Raw genomic sequence first — 16,107 nt, 5'->3', positions numbered from 1 at the left:
CAGACCATACCACCTGTGAAAAAGCCTGACAGGGACAATGGATCCGGAGTAAAGACTGCACTTAAATAAATGCCCAGCATGGAAAAGCTGCCAATCCTATTTTCAAGGTTTCTGAATATGATACCTTAAAGTTTAAACAATTCACAAGAATTCTTTTGATATATCAAAGGAAACGTTTATGGCATGTCCTTTTGTCTTATCAAAGACTGGAAATACAAAAGTAAATTCAATGAAAAACTGTTCCTAACCCAAGGCATGACCTAGAGTGAATTGCGGATGAAACAGGTCCACAAATTGGAACGGAGCAGGATTTAAAAAGAAGCACTAACATGTGAAACAAATGTCACTAATACTTGGTATTTTTGGTGTTAATGTAGTAAAAGTCAAACAACTGAAAATGTAATTATCATAACGCCACATTTGAAATTACTAAAAGGTATGGAATAAATAATTTATCCTTAATCTTGTGAAACTTTTATATTGGCCAAACACATCTCAGCACTGGAAAAAGAATTGAACAGCATAAGAAATGTTGTGGTATGAAAGGGAACAGTCAATATATCAAAAAGTAATGTTAGTGAGAAACAATCATGCTAGGTGAACTGGGAATAATCAAAAAAACAATTAAAAAATGCACTGGAAAGCAGGATCTTCGATCTAGCTTTATAAATGGAAGTGTACAACCGCTAATATGAATATCAAAAGATATGATAAAACATCCTATTAAATCAAAGAAATTTGTAAATTGTTTAAATTAAGATAGGAAGAGAGATGGCGCTTGGGATTATCATCTTGTAAACACAGTACGAGGAGTAATCTTAATGAATTACAATAAAAATTATTATGACACCTAATCCTATTACATGGATCTGAGAAAATGGATGGTCTGTTATCAATTTAAATAATCTTAGATTTTAGAAATGAAATGAGCGGACACAAAAAATCAACAGGGAAACTGGCCTGAGAGGATGAAAAGATGGCTAACGGTTGTGTATGTTCGTCACAACTATTCTTGAGTAAATAGTATGTCTCATACGACTTCCAGATCAGTCCTTCAACTCAATGGTTGGAAATAAAGTCAGAAACCAGTCAGCACCTAAGACCCCGCTTATTTTTCACCTGTATAATATGTGTGATAAATGAATGACGTGCAAAAAGTGATAATAATCGATCATATAGTATATATATATATACATAATCTTATACTATATCAGTATATTATATATATATATGTAGTATTTCGTCCCAATAAATATATCAATCTATATATATCAAATTCCATATAGTATATGTATTATTATAGTATCTTCAGGCTTGCCAATAGTCCAGTTTACTATCCCTTGCCTATATAGTATATATATTCCCACTATCTCACTGTCATATATTTTAAATATCAGAATATATATAATATTCCATATATATATATATATTTTCCAGTATATATATATATATATATATTAACTTTATCACATCATATATTGTTCTGTTTACTAGAATTTTAAAAGGACCTCATTCAAACTGGTTGGTCTCTAACGGAGTTTTTCTTCAGAAAAACACATTGGTTGCACTCAAAGGCAAAATTCCGGCATAAGTTTGAATGAGGTCAAACTAGTACTATATATATATATAAGGTAGTATACATAAATACATCTCAAATTCTTAGATATACCATATATATACTTACCTATATGTAAAAAAGAATACATAGTATACAAGGGCATATATATATATATATAAATATATATATTTCTTTATCACTTACACAATTGTTCTGTGCTTAATCTAAAAGTCATTCAAACTGGGTGGTACTTTTTTATTCGGTACCCAGGTAAACAAACTCCGTTCGCATCCAAGCTTAATGACATACAGTCCGCTATATAAGGATTGGTTCTAGTATGTTTGCTAATGAGCTCCATAAACCAAAATAAATGGATGCCATAAATATATATAACATATATCATTTATATTCATATATTACTAATATGAAATGACTGGTTCTATAAATGCCATATATATATATATATATATATATATATATATATATATTTATATATATATATATACTCTAAATCATATGAAAAATTTGCATACAGGATATATAAATGTTTACAGTTTATTTAATCTTCTTTCTCTATATATTGTCCCCCATATTATTGTCATATATTGGTTCCACTGAACGATGGTATCAGAAATCAACACAATTGTTCCATTAGTAGAATTTTTAAAAGGACCTAATTCAAACTGGATGGTATCTAACAATGAGATTTTTATTCAGAAAAATAACAGTTAAGGACAAACATTATCGTTATCATACCACTCAAGTTTAAATGAGTCCCTTACTAAAATATATATATATCCATTTATAAATACAATAGCATATATATATATATATATACACACACACAATTAAGATGTTTTGCAATGCTTCTTTCGTGGAGAAATAATTTTAAGGATAAATGCGTTTTGAAGGAAGAAAACACTTAATGTCAAAAAAACTCTCTTTCCTGTAAATGCTCTCAATTCTGTCCTCTGATCCCTATAATTTTCCAAGGTTCCTGTTTATTTTCATTTCCACCTGAAAAAAAAAACAAAAGGAAAAATGTAATTATGATCATTAATAAAAACCCCTCCAACCTTTAAGACACTAAATGCATCTTCTGTTTCAGGACTTCAAAACAGGCTGGGAAAAATCCATGTGTATGGATGAACTAGTCCGCAGGTGATCATAATTTGGGGGTGGGTCATGGAACAGGGTGGCATTTATCTCCTGCATAAGGTGTAAGAGAATTCAACTTAACTCATTCAAAATTTTAGAAAAGTTAATACTTAAGAAGATTAGTTTTTAATCTTCTTAAGCCAAGTTGCAGAACAAATATCTTCCTGTGTCATCTCAATATCTGTTCCAGGCAAAATAAGGGAAGATGGAAATTGATAATATATAAATATTTTAATATAACAAAGTGCAAATTATTTATAGCCGGGACGGAACATGTTCACTGGTTATCTAACTATGTTATATATTTATGCTATATATATATATATATATATATATATATATATATATATATATATATATATATATATAGCTATGTTTATAAACATATTTATTTATTTACATATTTGTGTTGTGTACATATGTGTTTTGTTTTAAATATATTATTATATAGAAAGAGCTGTTGTTATTATATTATATATTGTTATATATATATTCCCATATATATATTATATATATATATATTCTTGAAAATATACATGATATTTGTATATATATATGTGTATTGATTATATATATATATATCCTATATATATATGCATTATATATATATATATATGATATATATACTTATATATATGTATGCAAATATATGTATATATATATATATATATATATATATATATGTAAGGAATAACTACAAACGTAATTTAATATCCATATTTAAATAGACCTCAGAAATAATATATTTCATATATGTGTTGGGAGGAACCATTTTTTAGTTGATAATAAGTTATTTAGGACTGTGGGCTCGAACCAGCGAAGGACAGGAACTCAGGACTACAGGGACGAATTTTATAAACAAGAGAGGCATAAGTGGATAACTGGTCCCATATACAAATCACCCATCGAACTCAGGTGTTTGTGTTTGAAGACGTTATCCACCCACCTTGCCATGTTGACAGTATGCGCCGGTCACATATTACTATTATGAAGTTTTTATCACATCACCATGATTCATATACAAGCCATTAAGCTACAAACGTCCTTTTTAATATCCAATTGCTCTACCGGAAATAATATATTTTAAAAATTTACCATAATAAGAGCTGCGTGTTCCAAACGCATTAATGAACTATCATGGCAGAGGTGGGTCATTGCCGAGGCTGAGTACAATTTCCCCACTCACGACGGGAAAAACAGTACAGCAGACTTGGTAATGACTTATACTACTCTCTTGATGGCGTAGTGCTAACGTCTACTGAGTCGCTGAATAGGCCCATGTCAAGGGTTCGTGTCCTCGACGGGTACCAATTCATTCATCATTTATATAAATTCCTCTTCGTGGTAATTCTCCTTCGAGATATTCCTGAGGTAGCGTGAATTTGATATTAAGAGACATTTGCAGCTTCATGATTGTATATAAATCACGGTGTGATAAAAAATTTCATAATAAGAGCTGTGTTCCAAACGCATCAACAACTATCATGGCGGAGGTGTGGTCATTGCCGAGGCTAAGTACAATTTCCCTGCTCATGACTGGAAAACAGTACAGCAGACTCGGTAATGACTTATACCTCTCTTTGATGGCGTAGGGTAACGTCTACTGGAGTTGCTGAATAGGCCCATGTCAAGGGTTCGTGTCCCGACGGGTACCAATTCATTTATCACTTATATAAATTCCCCTTCGGTAATTCTAGATTCCCCTTCGTAACACATATTATATTACTTCGGTAGATGAATTGATAGTAAAGGACGTTTGTAGCTTTCTGATTGTTATGAATCACGGTGATGTGATAAATAGTCATATGGGCTACGTGCGACGCTACTGCACGGTCAACATGGCAGAGGGTGGGTGATATCGTCTCAAGCGCAAAACACACCTGAGTTCGGCGGGTGGGTTGATATTGGTATTCACTTATACCCTCTTGTTAGTGTGTCACTGTAGTCCTGATTCCTCGACCCCACGGGACGGTGGACTTATTATCAACTAAAAATTCCCGCTCGGTAACATATATGAAAATATATTACTTCCGAGGTAGAGTGATTGATATTTTTGTAGCTTTCTGATTGCATATGAATCACGGTGATGATAAAAGTCATAAATGGCTACACAAACGCACTGGTCAACATGGCAGAGGTGGGTGGATATCGTCTCCAAACGCAAAACACCTGAGTTCGACTGGGTTGATGGGAGATTATTCACTTATACCCTCTCTTGTGGCCGACTGGTTAGCTGTAGTCATGATTCGTCCATCGCTGGTCTGGACCCCACGGGACGGGACTTATTATCAACTAAAAATTCCTTCGGTAACATATATATGAAATATATATATATATATATATATATATATATATATAAGAAAACTAAACTTCATGTCCTTTTCCTTTCCTATTTTAAAAGGGCAAGATCATGTATCTGCGACTACATATGTCTTCAGAAAACCTAGTGGAAAATTGCTTTCGAAAAGTGAATAGCGAAAGTTAAGAGAAATTCTCGATAGAAGCAAGGAAATTTTTTGTGTCAAATAAGATTGATCTGTACTCTCTCTCTCTCTCTCTCTCTCTCTCTCTCTCTCTCTCTCTCTCTCTCCTCTCTCTCTTCGTGCTACTACAAAACACAGTTCAAATATTTCCATTTGCAACATATTAGATCCTATAAATGACAAGTCTTTCCAGTTACTATCAGTATTTTATTCATTCTCAGTATCTTAGGATCATAAAGAATTATCTTTGTGTTCTACGCCTTATTAACGAACTAAAATACTTTATTGACATATCTCTTACGCACGACAGTGCCCAAAGGAAAGTGTATAGAATTTCCCGAAATTTTTCTTGTGAAGAATATAGTAAAATAGTTTTATTTTGCTGTACGTTACAGATTCACTAAATCGTAACATTTTATGGAACAACAACTTGTTAGATTGAGTACAATGTTTGAGCATGAAAACTAATGTCGTCGGCTGTTTGGTAATTTTCCCATTAAGCAAAGCACTAAAAAAAAAAAAAATTTACTGGATTTTCCATATTCTTTGCGAACCATAATTATTTCTATAGACTTCTTAGCTTTGGAGAAGTTTCTTGACCAAAAACCGTTTCTTTTACTATTTTATGTTCCTCAGTAAGTAATAATTTCGAGGTTTTAAATTAAGCTTTTGTCTCGTTCACTGATATCCCTGGGCTGTTGACACCATTTAATTTTAATGTCATTTTTAAGAACTATGTACTTAAGAACATGTTAATTAGGAATTCCCCTCTACAGAAGAATGATTGTATATATAAGATCCCTTGCAATCAGTGTAATAAAAAGTACGTGGGACAGAGTGGCAAGGATCTCGAAACAAGATTAAGACGACATAAATATAATGTCAGAAAAGGGAATATTGCAAGGTTTTTATTTCAGTATATGGATGAATGCAACCATACCATCAACTGGAAAACAGCTAAAGAGATGATGTTCTGTAAAGACATAAAAAAAGGAAACGTTGCTGAGTCATGTATAATAAAGAAAATTCGTGTAGATTTGACCAGCAGTAGCCCCGGAATGTACAAATTGGACGAATTACTTGTAAATAACATTTGCAGAAAATTAGTTTTTAAATAGTAGTACGATAGTTTTTATGTTTATATTTTGCTGCCAGAGCAGTGTCTTTGTGACAAATAAGGATTTTTTTGCATCACTTGACCCTGAGGAAATGTAAAAAAAAAAAAAAAGCTCTTGGTCAACTCCTTGTTCCATCGCTTCTCATAAAATATCGAAAATTTTAGCGACACATCGTTAATATATATATATATATATATATATATATATATATATATATATATATATATATATATATATATATATATATATATATATATATATATATATATATATATATATATATATACAGATAAACCCTCATTAAGACGGACTAGGCCAGGGTGTCTGTCTTACCCGATAGTCCAGTTTAACCGGCAATACCGATATACATACACCTATAAATAAATTGTATTTCGTTATTTTTATAAAATAGTATGAATAACAAACCAATATAGAAACGTTTGAATTAAACCTCACAGTATAAGATGAAAAAAATGAAGACTAAAACATGATAAACATGAAAAATGAATTCAGCTGCATTTATAGGTACCTAGGCAGTGACATGAACACAATTGTTAAGTGAAAAGAAGTGAGTCTCTAAAATGAAAAGCAAGATAATGAAGTTTAGATCACATGTACACAATCCTTTACCTGAAATCCTCAGGGCCTGATGTGTTTTGGTTTTGGAATTTTTTTCAGAACTGTGAGGTCTGGAGCATAATCAAACATCACTATTACAGTAAAAACATTTTTTTTTTCATTTTCCATATTTTTTTTCTTTTAGTTATTTATTCATTACAGTTTATCATTATTTATATTAATATATACTGTACTGTTAAATGAATAAGATGATTAAGATCATCAATTATAAAATCATGGAACAATTAAAACCATATGTTCACTAACACATTTTGTTTTCAACAAAAACATTATGTAAAATGCAAAAATATACATGATCAAAATAATTGTAATTCAGCTTGTAAATTTTAATAAGAAGTTAGACATTTCATCATATCGATCTTCGAGAGGGTTGTCCTTTATTGTTACTACCATTGTCATCAGTTTGCAGTTGTAAATTTGAGGATGGTCTGGGAACAGGATTTGCAAGGGATGACACATCACTATGACATACTGTGGGGTTTTTCATACTATAATTAAGTTAAAATTATTGTTAAATTCTCGTTTTCATGAAGAAATAACTATATAAAGCAAATTATTGAGTAATTTTTGCCATCAGCAGTCAAATAATCATGATCATGGCAACATTCAAACTTAAGTGCCATACACACAATTTGTGATCGATATGTCTATAAACTGAACAGAAGTAGAGGGCTGTAACAGATCACCATGGCAACCAGCCAGCCAATCAGGTTTTAGCTGTATTCTGTCTGAGAAAGAACGTTTTGATTGTGATGACGTAATGATGACAAAATTGTGTGTGTTTTGATTACAATGTAGTTTTTAATAAGGTATGTATTTTACTGATGACATGAAGAATAGAATGAATTCCTTCTCATTACTTTGAGTGCAAAATTTTTGGTTCAGAGATTCTTCAGCAGCAAAATAATTTTTTTGCTTCAAGATTATTACTAACGCTACATTGACATACCTTCAAAATGACATTCATCTCTTTAATTTCTCGAGGATAGAATTAAGCTGTGAGGGAACTGGCAATTTCTCTCCTCTTTCTCTCACATGTCATTTGCCAAAGTAAATGCAAATATTGTTCAGTAACTCAGCTTTTGTCTTCATAAAGTTTACCTTTGTCATGTCTTTTCCTTCCTAAAAACAAAGCATTGTACTGTAGCCACCTGTCAGGCAGCATATAGGTAAAACTGTTAATGCTCAGTGATTGGCTATGATACTTCTACCCTTCGAATAATAGCGTTTCGTAATGACTGGTACATACTGTGCGCAAGTTAAATCTGTTACAAGTTAAAAGCATTTTAGTTTAGTACAGTATATATAAAATAAAAAAATATAAATGAAAAAGTTTTTATTTACCTCTGGTAAATAAAAAGAAAATGGTACGCGATGAGCGATGAGGAACAGCAACTATCTTAAATCATGGATGAACATTACGTATTTTAAATCAGGCTGACCCTCTTTGTTGTCCATCTTATCCAATATCCAGATTAACGAGGGTCCAGTTTAACAAGAGTCGATTGTACTGAGCATTAACTAGGACTGGTTGCATTTTATGATGGGAAAGTATTTTTTCTTACAGTATGAAATGGCAGTGTAAAACTCAATTCAGAGGATATTTCTTGTATCCAATCTCTCACTTACAAACTAATTTATGGTTACTTTGTACTGATAAACTGTAAAAGCTTTCCTTATACAAAAATATATGGCATATAATCCAGTATGCAATACCTTGCTTATTCATTAACCTACAAATAGAAAACTTACCAGGTAATCTGTGGGAGGAAAGTATATCTAATTCAGGAATATCATCATCTTGACTTGTGGTGGCATTGTCTGGTGATTTCTGGTATCTGTCAGTGCTGTTTTCTTGACTATAACTGTTGCTTTCACTAGGTAATCTTTGTTGTGAATCTAAACTAGATGTGCTATCATCTTGTTCATTTTGTTCCTCTGTACATATTGGACACTTTGGGATTCGCTGTGAGAAGATGTCTTCTTTAATTGCATCTGCGTCTACTTTATGGCCACACTGTTGACATGTAGCTGTTGCAAATGAACCTGAAATACAAGTCGATTATAATCTTAGAAGTTGTCACAACATATGAATAAATTACGCATTGTGGGTACTTTAAAAATCTGATTTTCATACACCAACTTTAGTTGTCAGCCCAATACAATAACCTATAAAGACCTATAACAGAAACCAAATAAAGCAAATGTCTGATAACATTTTTCATTTAAATTTAATAAGTTTAAGACAATGAGCCCTGAATTACTAGTAGTTGTTTGGTACAAGACTGCAGCACACATAATTACCTAAATACAATATCCTGCCCCCCTTGCTGTTTCCATACCATTACACTTGGTGAAATGTGTAATGTTTATTCCTGTAGATTTTCCAAAATCTTCAGTTTAGTGTAATGAAGAAACCAATGTTGTTTTTACTAAGCCTGAGAGTTACTGCATGTAAAATTCACTACACAACCAGGTCAGTTGAAACCCCCACAGATCTGAGCAGAATGCACAGAAAATCCAATGGAATACTTCAATGCTGTAAATTATTTAAGCTAACTGTAGACAAGTAAATATATTTAATAAGACCAATTGAGTACAAATTTATAATATAGATTAAATTATCTCCCTTTATGATAAGTTACCATCTTCTGGCATTTGTGATGGCAATGTTCCTGTTGTGTCAGCTTTCAGATGCTCCCTACTATCTAAAGTCCACTTTCTGAAATGGATTTCCTTCTCCTCCTCTTGTTAGATCCTGTTAAGGTTTGTGTGGGCAGCCAGTTACTCCATCTCCAGAAGCTAACACGACAGCTTCTTTATTTAGGCTGTTGTTTGCCTGTCCATGTTTTTCCTTTATTCCCATTAGACACAATGGATCAGTAAAGCCAGCTCAGATCAAAGGTGACTATAGGCCTGTTCGATAAGATTTTGTTTTTGCTAGTTGATTCAGTGACGCCTGAAATTTGCTAAGAGCAAGCAACTCCATCTATAAAAGCATAAGTTTGTATTCGCATAGGAGCAAATGGAAAAAAATGCAGATCACACACTTGATTCTGGATAGGGACTTCTGACAGCAGAAAAACAAGTCACCTGTAAAAGGGGTCCTTCCTCCAAATAAAAAACAAAGACCAGGTATGCACTCCAATGCCACGAAAGAAGTCAAACAAAAGTTGGCTCCCTACAATGCACATTAACAAAGGAAAACTAAGCTAACAAAAGAACAAAGAGCAACAGTCAGATTGGGAAATGCTGCCTAAATGTTGATAGTATGGAATCACACACAATGAGTAGAGAGGCAGGTGCCTTCTGTTCAGGATAATGATGCAACTAGATTGAGGTCTACATGGAAAAAGGAATCTTATGATTAATGGGTTGGGATGCACACATATATATGGAGAACAAAGGCACCTTTTGTACAAGTTTAGCAGAAACATCTTTCTTGTAAACTTAGCAATAAAGGTAGAGTGGAGAACACAGGCACCTGCTGTACAAATTTAGCAGAAAAATCGGCTTGCTTGTCAACTGAGCAAAAAAAGATAGAGCTTTTCTAATTAAATATCACTAACAACAAATTTGGAAATCAGGACTTCCTAATCATCAAGACCAACAAGTACAGTAGTTAGTTTGCAACTTTGACCATATTACTGTTATAAAAAAAAAAGTCTAGTTAAAAAAAGGCTCTTTAAGTAATACAACATGATTGCATAGGATTTCGTTCAAAATTCACAGTGACAACCTAACATGCTCCATATTTTTCTCTTATTTCAATGCAAAAACAAAATTATTGCATACAATAAGGCCATAAGTAGTTTCATAGGGGGAAATCTGTCATATATGTAAGAAAATATCATGTGTAGCCAAATTTCAGAAAAACAGTTAAAACATTTTCAAAACTTTTTGTTCACTCATCGTTCAATGCATTACTTCAGTTCAAATGCTAAATAAAAATAATGAAAAAATTTGTCATAACATTAATATTGCTTTAATGCAACCATAAAATCTGAAATAGTCCTATTAGATTGTTTTTATGCCTCAACACTGAAAAAATATAAAACTGTATAATACAAAATTATCACTGGAGCTAGAATGCATCCACCGATATTAACAGGAGAGCGGTTGGCGTGTCAGCGCTAACCATTAGAGTGGCATTGTAACATGAACCACCTGGGACAAAAAGTCCACAATGAATCAACAATGAAATTATCTTCAAAACATTCATTTTATATTTTTAGAGGAATGTTTAGATTTTATAAAAAAAAAGTGTTTTTGTTTATATTTCTTAATCACTTCAAAAATAATGGTTTATTAGCAAATATTTGCCCATGCAATTATTCTTTTTTGTTAAAGCCAAGATTTTGTCTTTCTTCACTTACTATAAATACATAGTACACCGAGCACTGACATCTCTATATTTATAATTTCTGGCCAAAACACATTCTTGCACTTCAAGTTACCTTATGAGTGAATAAATTACACACCAAAAGCGAGCAGGACTTTTAATAGAATGATATTTTTCCCAGTTAAAAAACAATGTTCCATAGGCTTTGATATTAATACTAATAGATATCTCGTTTAATAGCCATCTTGTCCATATACTGTAATTAAAATTATCATCTGTTATTCCTCAAAGAACAGGTAATCTCTACATATAAATTCTTTAGTAACAGAGATTACATCTAAGAAGGCTTAGATTATTTTTTAGGCCTATACAGTAAATCATTTTGCAACATACAGGCAGTTTGAACACAGCCTAAAACTTAAAAATTCAAAGAAAACTTCTCGTAATTCATATTCCTATTTGTAAATTTTGTTATGACCGTTAAGCTAATTAGGTCTACTGTTTGTTATATGTTGTAGCGGTAGTTAGGAAGACCACTTCGAGTAGCAAGTTAAGCGCGCTGGCATTAACGAGATTGCTAGCCTTATCACAACGTACTTAAAGATAAACAATGTAATAAATTTAATTCATTGCACATAGATTACGAATTATACCAATAAAAGAGATCATATTCTTAAATTCATAAGGAAAATAGTGTTAGTTGTGAACCAGCAAACTTATCGAAAGAATCATGTCGCGTCAAATTTGAGCATGACTGTAACGTAATTATAAAAGTACTGTTTGGCTGATGAACAAAATGGGATCTGGAGTTGGTTTACCCAGTGAGGAAGATTTGATGAACGCGAGAAGAAAACTGAAACAACAGTGTGTTATTTACATAAGCATAATTAGGAATAGTTTGCATTCAGGAATGTATGGCCTCAGTAATCTTGGCATATGTGTGTGTGTGTATATATGTATGTATGTATATATATATATATATATATATATATATATATATATATATTATCAATAAAAGAGACTAGAGAGAGAGAGAATAGAGAGTTGGAATTACAATAACATTATCTTGCCTTTCCTTTTGGTCGTCCTCCAACAAACTACTTTCAACAGGCTTACAAGATAACGAAGATAAATTCGTATTATGTCCAAATTTAAACAAAAGATTTTATATATATATATATATATGAAATTTTAATCACACCATTTATATACAATCATGAAGCTACAAATGTCGTTTAATATCAAATTCACGCTACCTCGAGTATCTCCGATGGAGAATTATCACCATGGAATTTATATAAGTGATAAATGAACAGGTACCACTGGGACGCGACCCTTAAACCCATACAACGACTCCAGTGGACGTTACCACCGCGCCATCAAAGAGGTATAAATCATTACCGAGTCTGCTGTACTGTTTTTTCCCGTCGTGAGCTGGGAAATTGTATAGCCTCGGCAATGACACCTCCGCCATGATAGTTCGTTGGTACGTTTGGAACACGCAGCTCTTATTATGAAATTTTTAATCACACCGTGATTTATATACAATCATGAAAACTACAAATGTCGTTTAATATCAAATTCACGCTACCTCGAGAGTATCTGATGGAGAATTATCACCGAAGGGGAATTTATATAAGTGATAAATGAACAGGTACCACTGGGACGCGAACCCCTGACATGGACCCATACAACGTTCACTGGACGTTACCACGGCGCCATCAAGAGTATAAATCATTACCGAGTCTGCTGTACTGTTTTCCCGTCGTGAGCGGGGAAATTGTATAACCTCGGCAATGACCCACCTCCGCCATGATAGTTCGTTGGTACGTTTGGAACACGCAGCTCTTATTATGAAATTTTTAATCCACCGTGATTTATATACAATCATGAAGCTACAAATGTCGTTTAATATAAATTCACGCTACTCGTATCTCCGATGGGAGAATTATCACCGAAGGAATTTATATAAGTGATAAATGAACAGGTACCACTGGGACGCGAATCCTTGACATGGACCCGCTGGCGCGACTCAGTGGACGTTACCACCGGCGCCCATCAAAGAGGTATAAATCATTACCGAGTCTGCTGTACTGTTTTTTCCGTGAAATTGTAACTTAGCCTCGGCAATGACCCACCTCCATATGATAGTTCGTTGGTATTCGTTTGGAACACGCAGCTCTTATTATGAAATTTAATCACACCGTGATTTATATACAATCATGAAGCTACAAATGGGAATATCAAATTCACGCTACCTCGAGTGATGGAGAATTATCACGAAGGAATTTATATGTGATAATGAATTTCATAATAAGAGCTGCGTTGGCTGCGTACCAACGAACCAACACATGGGGAGTGGGTCATTGCCCAGGTTTACATTTGATGAACGCTCGACGGGAAAAACAGTACAGCAGAATAATGTTTGCATTCTGATGGCGCGGGTGGTAACGTCCACTGGAGTAATCTTGGCATATTCAGTGTCCCAGTGGTGTTTATCACTTATGTGTATTCTCCATCGGAGATACTCGAGGTAGCGTGAATTTGATATTAAACGACATTTGTATTCATGATATATAAATCACGGTATTAAAAATTTCATAATAAGAGCTGCGAGAAACGTGCCAACGAACTATCATGGCGAGGTGGGTCATTGCCGAGGTTGGAGAGCTCAGACGGAAAAAAACAGTACAGCAGACTCGGAATTTATACCACCCATGATGGCATTATCTTGAGTCCTTTCCATGTTTCTGCGTCCCAGTGGTACCTCCAACAAACTACCTTCGGTGATAATTCTCCATCGGAGATACAGGTAGCGTGAATTTGATATTAAAAAACTTTGTTTCATGATTGTATATATATATATATAAATATAAATATATATATATATATATAATATATATAATATAAATATATATATATATATATATATATATATATATATATATATATATATATATATATATATATATATATATATATATATATATATATATATATATATATATATGAATCAAGTAATAAGTAAACAAAGTACATAAATACCTGCAATGAATGGGGGAATAATTGTCTTATGCATAAATGTCAGCATATTTTAGTTAAATGGCAGATGAAGAGTACCTCTCCTGGGTTAACCTAGGAACTGGATTATCCAAAGAGAATGGAAGGACGTCAACCGAAAACTCTTGATTCTTTCTAGGTTTTCTTTTTAGTCTCCTTCGAATGCTCGATTGCAGCTAATTTTAAAACGTTTCTTACGGGGAAATTATTTTACTCTATAATCATACTACTATTGGACCAATCAGTCCTATGTGTTTGTTCTTTCATATGTGCAAATGAAAATTATTGATTTAGTTAATTTTAACTGGGTATATATCTTTACTCATTCTGATATCTAATCCTTACTTGCCCGGTTTGAATGAAGTCAGTCACAGTTGTTTCTCTGTTAAGATCAGTTTTTTGTATGCATACTTTTGACAGTGCAGTAGCATGTAAACATTATATTTACAATGAGTACTTTAAAAACCAGCTTGTTTGACTAAATTCCGATGAGATTAGACAAGGAAGGGTGTCCTAAGGCAACTGTTTCTACTTAACCTATTTTTGTGGAAGTATTGACATCATTATAACATCGGGTATCTAAAATGCCAGGTGGATAATATTGTTCCTCTTTTATTTCCATGTTCTGTAATTTTTTATTCAAGAATTCCTAGTTGACACCAAGTGATACTCACAGGCGCATTAAAGAGATGTTATATTAATACGACGTCTTCAACAATAATATGCGTAAGTTAGATTATTTGTTGCTTTCGATTTGTAAATGATTACATTGAAAACTTTCACAACGGGCAAACAACTATCTCCCCCAATTTCTGGTGGCAATCTAAGATGAGAAAATTGTACATTTTCTCTTTTCTGAAAGCATAATAGGCAAAATGCCATCGATATGAAGGAACTATGGCACACACTTTTGAGGCATCTTACAAATATAAGAATTTCTTTTTCCCTTGAATACCCCATAGATAAATTTCAGAGTATTTTCGATAGATCTGTGTTTATGGATTTTTTAATAAAATATCAACGTAGCCATACTGATATACAATTAAGATCATTCCAAAATCTGGTAAATCCCGCCCGGTTATATAATTTTTCTGATGTTGTTTTGAATACTACTTTTAACCGCCTTTCACTATTGCCATAACTTCCCCAGCATACAAAACACTTGGCATATGTTTTTAGTATATTTTATTAGTGTCTTGATTTGCCATCGCTTACTCATTTTCATGTATCAGTTTACCTGTTTTCCACAAATTCCAACACTAAATTTTATCCGTATTCAACTCTAGCGGAGCAGTAGAAAGAAATAATTCGATTTAATTTTTTCATATAAAAAATAAATATAGCTGCAACTATAACAGGAAAAGAACTGATGTTGCAAATCATTTATTATGATTATTAAGGCACACATACCTGTATAAGGAATTCTACATTTAAAGAAATAAAAATCTTCTAACCTAAACTCAGGCTGTTAGAATGCTTTTTATTTTATTTTTAATAACCTAAATTGTTTTTAATATTAGCACCACAATCTACTTTTTTCTATTTAGTAAAATCTGATTACATAAATGATGTTAGTTTGTTTTAGAATTGCATTTTGAAGTAAGGACACAATACACAGATTGGTTAAAGCTCACATGCTTTGTCACCAATATCAAAAACCTCACAGATTTTATACAGATCTAGATTAAGGCAACTTCTCACTGAAATAGTTCCTCGAGCTCAATTTAGAAAGACTTGGTTGTACCAATG

The sequence above is a fragment of the Macrobrachium rosenbergii genome, chromosome 2 (genome assembly GCF_040412425.1).
Source record: "Macrobrachium rosenbergii isolate ZJJX-2024 chromosome 2, ASM4041242v1, whole genome shotgun sequence".
Classification (NCBI taxonomy): domain Eukaryota; kingdom Metazoa; phylum Arthropoda; class Malacostraca; order Decapoda; family Palaemonidae; genus Macrobrachium; species Macrobrachium rosenbergii.
Note: the sequence above shows the minus strand (reverse complement) of the source record.